We start from the raw sequence: 8,296 nt of genomic DNA, 5'->3' as shown, positions 1-8,296 counted from the left end.
AATTTGCTTTCGCTCATCCAAAAGGTCTTCTTTTCCCATCCCAAGTGCAACCACTGCGTTGGAGGTCACCAACTCAGAACCCCCGACATCTCCGAGTGGGCCAGCAAAGTTAAATACGACTCTAATCAGCTTTTTTTTTTTTTTTTTTTTTTTTTTTTTGTGGCCGAGAAGGAGAGTGGAGTAGGTACATTTCTTAAAGTGAAATGCTCAGAAAAGTGTAATCTGGTACCAACAATGGTACACACACATCGGTGATAAAGTATAAGCCATTCCCGTCTTCTGGCCTTTACGGGGAACCCATAAACCTCAGGAAATACGCAATCTCCGTGGGGAGTTTGTGTTCACTGATTTCCTCTGATGTGAGACTGAAATCACTAACAAAAACCATTCAACATTTCTATGGAGATGTCTATTGTTTTGTACATTGATCATTGTGTTTGCAAAGTGGATCTTTTTCCAGTTCGTGTGACTAAATATTTGGATTGCGTTGGAGTGTTTATAGGTATGGATATTTATTATTATTATATGTGGAAATACAAAAAGAAAGAAAAAAGAACACGTTTGAACCTGTTTCATTTGTATATTTCATGCAAAACTGTCCAGGTGAGATTCTTTCTGGCTCTTACATATCATAAAGGAGGGACCCGTGCGTTTGTGTGTGTGTGCGTGTGTTTGTGTGTGCGTGCGTGCGTGTGTGTGTGTGTGTGTGTGTGTGTGTGTGTGTGTGTGTGTGTGCGTGCGTGCGTGCGTGTGCGTGTGTGTGTGTACGTGTATGTGTGTGTGCTTCTTTGGAAAATAGCGCTTTTTCAGTGTTGCATCAACGCGATGGAAAAAAGAAAAACAAGAAATAAGAGAACACATGATCTCGTGAGATGTCAGTAATTGAATAAAATAGTGCGATGAACTATCAAAGTGCCACCTTGCGTCCTTATTGACATTCTGATTCAACGCATTACACACTAATCATCTCCCGTTTGCCCGATCATATCACAAAAAGTCCCACTGCAAAATAAAATGGTGAGAATAGAAGACGAAAACGTCAATTTCACAACATGCATGTTCGCAGGGTTATTTTCCAGTTAAATTGTTTTTTTCTTTTTTTACTGGCACTTTGGATACAGTTTAGAAAACAATACTCATTTCAAAATGATATACTGTATAGCGTGACTATTTCAAAAATGGTGATTTGTTTTGATAGTGGGCAACAGTTTGAAAGCACGCTACTGGCACCTGTAGGACTCAGATGGAATAGCATCGATTCCACTTTCACGTTGGTCTGTTCGTCCACCAAAATCAATTTGTAATCTAGTTGCCAAATATTTGTGGTTGGTTCAAATTTGAAATCAAAGATCTATTACCGGTAATTGCCACATGATATAATTTAATCGAGTCACACCACCTCATATTTAAAATAAAGTTTCCCAATTATCTTTGCAGTCTTTCCATTTTGATTAGGTTTCAGCAGAAAGAAACAGAACATTTTGCAGCAACTGGGCATTTTGTCCACAAGAGAGCGATACTATTACAGAAATGAAGGAAGGTTCTGTCACATACAGTATAGCTCAAAGTATTTTTAGGACTCAATCTATTAAGGTCAATGGTCAAGAACTTTGAGTGACAGTTTGACATGACAGGCTTCGGAACGAACCACTTCTATTTTAAATTCGTGGTTCTCAAACGCTTTAAAACAATTGTCAATGAAATACAGATAAAGGTGAATTTGAGATGGACAAAATATTTTATTTTGGACACAGCAGGATGCGTGTTCGGCCGCATGACGTCAATTCCGGCGCGACCCGACCGCACGAGGGTTCCAAATTCTTGAAAGACAATTCGCAGACTGGGTCATTCGAGGTATTCAACGACATCTCCTCATGTAGCCTCCGTGGACTGCATAAACGGTGGTAAATTAGGACACGCTTCATTTGAATTTGAACAACACAAACACTCGCCGGAAGTGACGTCATGTGGCCGAAAATGAGGCCTCTGGAGCAGCCAGCTTGTGAATAACTGCGCTGCAAACTACTTCTCTCTGCCGCCCTCCTTTTTCTACAATGACTGGCAGAAAAATTAAATTCTCTTCCACTAGATGGCAGAAGATACAATTAACCAGAGCTGTGGGCTTTGATACCACAGCAATACAGTATTTCAGGCTGACATAATTAGTACGTAATTAGTCGAGATTATTTCACTATATACAGTACACCTTTTTGTGACGTTTTTAGTGTACGATGAGATATTCCTCATATGAAATATACAGCTTGGGTGATGATGCCATGTATGCGTTCCTGCAATTTGACCACTTTTTCAGTAACAAGTCATGTAACATATTACTATTTCCCAACCAATAATCACTCATCTATTTCTTGGCCTGATCATTGAGCAAATGTGTGAGGGATGAGTCCCCCAAGAAACACACCTCAATTTGCTGGAGCAGAATCCTGTTACGTGTCAGCAGAATGGCTCACTCGCAACTCATCCCATAAGCATGTCATTTGGTAATATTCAGGAAATGAGAAAGAGGTCACCAAGCCAAGCACACCCTACACTAAATGAGTTAAACCAACATCAAGTAAACGTGCAACACAAAAACACACATTTTAATACTACACTACACAAACAAGTAAGCAATAGAGATTAATGTCTTACTTTTTAAAGGAGTGTTCTGATGACTTTTCAAGGTAACTGCCGCAACACTGGTCTTGACTCAGTAAAGGTTGGCCAACACTGACTTGGAATAAATCATGGCCAGCACAAGTGTAAAATTCAATGGTTGCAGAAGGCTTTCAATCGGAACAATAGTTGATGTTTAGTCAGTTTGGGCACCAGATTTTGAACCACAATCTATTGTGCTTTTGAATTTGGCTCAAATATAAGTGGAGGTCTTAAGTGTTCTCGAGCCTCTAGTCGTCTGGCCTACTTCTCATACAGTAGATGATTGACACGTTCAAGCGGCAATGGGGTCAGATTCTTTGGCTCAGCACTGGCCTAGAATGATCCGCAGCTGCCGTTGCTTGACTTACGTTTGGTAGTAGACCGTCGGGACCAGCAAGGCCTTCCCTGCTGTTCTCAACACTTATCAGAAGCAGTGACCTAAATTCACAACCCAAATATTTGCTCCATGAAATTTGACTTATTCATTCCCAACAGTCTATGGACTTCATTTCGTAACATTTCACTTTGCTGCACTGCCTCCAGCATGTTGTTAATTCCCCCGCAGCCCCCATCAGATTTCAGCCTCTATGTGCTGGCAAACTCGTCAAGTTTATCCAGGGCCTTCAGTAACAGTCGGAACTTCAACTGTACTGATGGGCCTGGAAGGATATGTGACTGGTTTTTGACACTAAAGCTGTCACGGGGCGTTGATGGAGCAATTCAAACTCTTTATTCTAATTAAGTACAAAAAAAAAATGATATCAATTATACTCATGAGTAGAAACGAACAGTACAGTATGTGCTAAGTACAAATGAAAACACCGCTAAACAAAGTGCTACTAACAAGTGGAAGAGAAACGCTCTCGCGTTGTTTAAAATTAGACATGATTTGAATGTTCCAATGAGACATGATCCCAAAAATGACGATGATCCCCCTTCATCCCTGCTTTCGGGATGCAAAGTCAGCTCGTCCTCGGGAGAATGAACTTTGCCAGTTGTGCCAACAGTGATTCAACTATGCCAACAAGAATTATGTCAGAAGCCAGTCGATAGCGACAAAGGTTGTCGAGTATTATTACCTGGAAATACCAGATGACACGTTAGTCCAAGATTTGGTCAGCGCTCTAAACCTTTGACTTTATCCTGCCTAACCCATTGCAAGCATGCTAACTTAGCATAGCAGGTATGACACGGGCAAACAAATGTACACACACAAGGTGACGAACAACCCCTGCAACATGACTTGTTTTTGGCGTTGCCCTGGAGAATGAGAATGTGTGTGTAACTAAGCTGTCCTGTTGGGTTGTGCTTGCGCCACCCTTTTGTTTTATTTTGGTTTATCTCTGACTCCTCTTGCCCATTTTCTTTGTGTTGCTTCACTATTTACCGACCGAGTCAACTGCGATTGTGCCTTTCTGCTGAAAAGGATTCTGCTTCAGCGAAATGGAGTGCCAGGACTTTTCTTGAGTGACCACACTCTTTCATAATTTTCTGCCAAACAAATCCTTAAAATTACGTACCTCGGGTTTCCCGCCTTTGCATGCCAGACACTTGGACCACAATTTGGGTGTTCCAACAGAAGAGTGACGCCCAAAACACTGGGGGTCTGGTTTTGATACTTGGAAGTAGCTGAGGTCATGGTAGCCCAGAATTTAAACAGCACTTGACACGTTCGACTTTAACCTAACCAACTGCACCCTCCTATTAGCCCATTTACTCTATGGCTGTATAAATGGGGGTTTTTCAACTGTACTCCAGTAGATCTTTCTGGTATCTGTGCTCGACTTGAGTACTTTTGTGACAACCTTTCACTTTTGCTGCCGATAAAAGCAAATAGCTGCACATTCTTCTCCTTTGTCAAAATAGGCCGATTATCTTTTTCAACCTCCGTGGATGAAAACAGGACCAAAAAAAGACATGAATACCGGTAGATAGGCAACGCGGGTTGACTTGTGATTTGTTGAAATATTGAAATATTGGGGTGTTATGAGTTGGGAGGCGGGGTGTTACAGGGAGTGGATTAGACATTTCAAAGCTGAGTTTCATTCTTGGGAATGAACATTGTAGATATGTCTTTTTGACAAGTAGTCGGCTACTTACATTTTGAATTGTTGCAATTTTCATTCCAAATACCTAACAGAATTGTGGCCAAATAGAAAAAGAACCATTTGGACTGTTATACCACCAGCTGTTGATGGTTTGGGGCTTGGTTAGTGCCAGTGGCATGGCTAACTTACACATCTGTGAAGGCAGCATTCATGCCGAAAGGCACATTCAGGTTTTGGAGAAACACATGCTGCCATCCAAGCAAGGCCTTTTTCATGGACGCCCCCACTTATTTCAGCAAGACAATGCCAAACCACATTCTGTACGTATTACAACGGCGTGGCTTCGTAGTCAAAGACTGCGGGCACCAGAATGGCCTCTCTCCCTGTATCGTTGACCTGTTCATAATATCGTTTGTACACAAGTTACACTGTACTAAAGAATGCACCATATACAACATACTTTACATTCCCATCACATAAACTGTTTAAAAAACAATTATAGTTAGCAATAATATAACATCATTATATAACAACAAATACGTGTAGCAATGTAGAGTTGCATCAGTACTTCTGCTTTTCCAGAGAGTTTTTTTTTTTTTTAACTCAAAAGTATCTTGTACTTCTACTTGAGCACAGAGTACTTTTCTGAGTTCTGTGGCTGCATGATGATCACAAACTGGCTGGCTGGGTAGATGTAACCAGTCCGTATGAGTCACCTCAATGTCGTTGCCCGTCCTCTAAAGTTTATAATTATTGCAGAGGCATTGCACTGTTACATGCAACGGGTCAGGGTGAAGCTAATTTTAACTGCAGGTCGCTGAGACGGTCTGTGTCAGGGGGCCTTCAAACACTCCACTATGTTGATCCTGTCAACTCGTGTGTGTGTGTGTGTGTGTGTGTGTGTGTGTGTGTGTGTGTGTGTGTGTGTGTGTGTGTGTGTGTGTGTGTGTCGGAGACACATATGGACACGTACACGAGGTGAGGCAGGCCACGTTGTCGTCTCATGGTGCCCATCAAATAGATAGAGCTAAAAACAGGACAAACCCGAGAGGACAAACATGTAGCGTATCAAAAGTCATTGAATAAGTGACTAACTTCTGATAAGGAAGGAGCCATGCCTGGATCCTGTTTACTTGTTTTCCCGTGGCAGGCCGTGTCGCCGACCAGCTACCTTTGGCCCAGATTTCTCACTGGCCACAGCTGGGCGCGCTGCTGCCAGAGAACAGGTTTAGGAACAATAAGACCCTGATCCAAATGTGCCCTGTCCTACATCTCGTATGACAACCTTCCTCATCTGAATTGTCTCCGTCTTTGTCCGAGGCACGACTAAGTTTTCAATATTTCAATTTTCAAACTGTTGCTGACATGCCCACAGGACTAGGCTGGCATGATTTAATGTACAAAAGAATCCCAACGAGCCTCAATGCACTGTTAGCTTTACAGGTGAACTTAACTTTACCTTGACCTTTTGAATCCCCGTGTTCAACTGTGTTTCACTACTTTTTGTGCAAGTGGCTATAAACTCACTACAGAGGGTTGATTTATGAAAACAAGCAAAGGTGTCCACTTCTATTCCTATCAGTGACCCTTCCAGTCTCTCTCTCTCTCTCACAACCTGCTAATGACACTCTGAGCTCAGTGGCCACGTCATGTTTCAAACATTGCAATGTTGAGGTCCTATCGATCAGTTACGGTATTTGGCGTCTTCTTGGCCTCATGATTGAAAATTTGAACAGCATGAAGAAGACGGCTTAAAAACCAGGACGTTTTTTGGGGTTATTTGTGAATCTTGTTTTAGATGAACAGCAAGGCCTACTATGTTACTGTATTTGTTTGTCATTACATTGGTACTTGGAGAGCAAAGTCTTTTTTGAGGTGGTATTTGGTGTAAAAAGTTTGAGAAGCACTACTGTAATTCATCTAAAGGTGTAAAAGAGTCACAAAAAAAAGGGAAAGAAGGCCTGTTGCTATGTTTTTTCCGTACATTTGAGTTGATTTCTTGCATCCAGGAGCATTTGTTTTGCTTTCCAATGTTCAGTCTGGTTGTTGTCATCTGATCGTGTGGTGCCTTGTGAACTTTCCCCTAGAAAACTCTTAGACTACGCCCCCTCCTTCCTCTCTGTCTGTGTTGGGAGGCAGGAGATTCACGTTTGACCTCTCTGACACCGGACTGTTTTTATTTGGATCAGATCAGGGGATTTTTTTTTTTTTTAAAGTGTCAGATTCGTCTGCTCAGAATAGGCCAGTTTTTCTGGGGTGGGGGAGAATGACAGGAACACAACGAACCTGGACTTTCACACGGAATTGGTCACAGCGGGAGGCTGCCATGCTTTCTCAGACAGCGTCACTCCACCCTAAATGAGAGCCGACTTGTCCAATGTGCTTTATCAGCTTCCCCAATGTTCTTCTTTTTTTCCAAGAAATGTTTGCACATATGAGGCAGCACAGTGCACTAGTGGTTAGCGTGTCTGCCTCACAGTTCTGAGGTTGGGGTTTGAAATATTTGCTCTGGCTTTGCTGTGTAAATTTTGCATGTGTTTGTAGGTTTGCTTTTATTACTCTGGCGTCCTCCCACATTCCGAAAGCGTGCACGAAGAATATAGGTTACGTGGAGCCTCTATAGCGGCGGTTCGCAACTGTTGTCAACCTTGGGCCGGCACGTTGCTATTTTTGATTATTTGTGACCCACTTTCACCGAAGTGAAGAACAATAAAGCCAATGGATGGCTCCAAAATAGCCTCTGAAAATAAATGTACAGTTTCTGTGCCGCCTGTCTGAAAAAGCATCTATTTACTTTCTGTGCTTGTTCTGAAAAAACTTAGGATGCCATTAAAGCCTTGTCAAATAGGAAAGTAGCAACTGGTGTCAAAGAGGTATGCCGAAGAGAGACATCTTGACTCTGAAAATTGTTTTGCTCTGCTCAGTGGAAATTTACAGTATGCTTTGTGTCACTTTTATAAAGATACAGTATTGCTTACATGTTCAAAATGCCTTTCAAATCACTTAACCAAAAAAAAAAAAAAGAGGATTAACACAAATTATAAATTAAATACAGCAGTAAGTGAGCATGACTTCTTGTACTGTGTGACCACAGATTCTTACGCCACCCAGGAAAACAAGCTGCTGTAGTTCATGCGTTTCCTTCGAAACATTGAATAAACTCTGTACAAATGTTGTCTAGCTGGTCACGAAGCACCCGAGGCAGTGATGGGAAGGACCAAAAGGTAAGGCAAGTGCACAAACAAGCCTTTTTCAACCACCAGTTGATTGATTGCATTTTGTTCTTTGTTATCGGTGAAGTTGTTGTGAGCAGCATCAAACGATCTTATCTGTAATATAATTACAGGGAGTATACTGTTTTTAACAGCTGACATGATTACTTTGTGTTGTGGATGGGTGACTTAAGTGCTGTTAGATCTTGAGTACCACTGTGACTGTGAAAACCATATAATTATAAAATCACCTCATTGTATGACATAAACACAATTGTCCCTGTGTTTCCTTATTATGTAACAGACGTAGACGTCGATCTCCATTCAAAAAAGGTTGGGCACCCCTGCTTTAAATTGCCCCTAGGTGTGAGTGTGAGCGTG

Source organism: Hippocampus comes, unplaced genomic scaffold (genome assembly GCF_001891065.2).
Source record: "Hippocampus comes isolate QL1 unplaced genomic scaffold, H_comes_QL1_v1.1 scaffold124, whole genome shotgun sequence".
Lineage (NCBI taxonomy): Eukaryota > Metazoa > Chordata > Actinopteri > Syngnathiformes > Syngnathidae > Hippocampus > Hippocampus comes.
The sequence above is the reverse complement of the archived record's forward strand: the minus strand, read 5'-3'. Positions refer to the sequence as shown.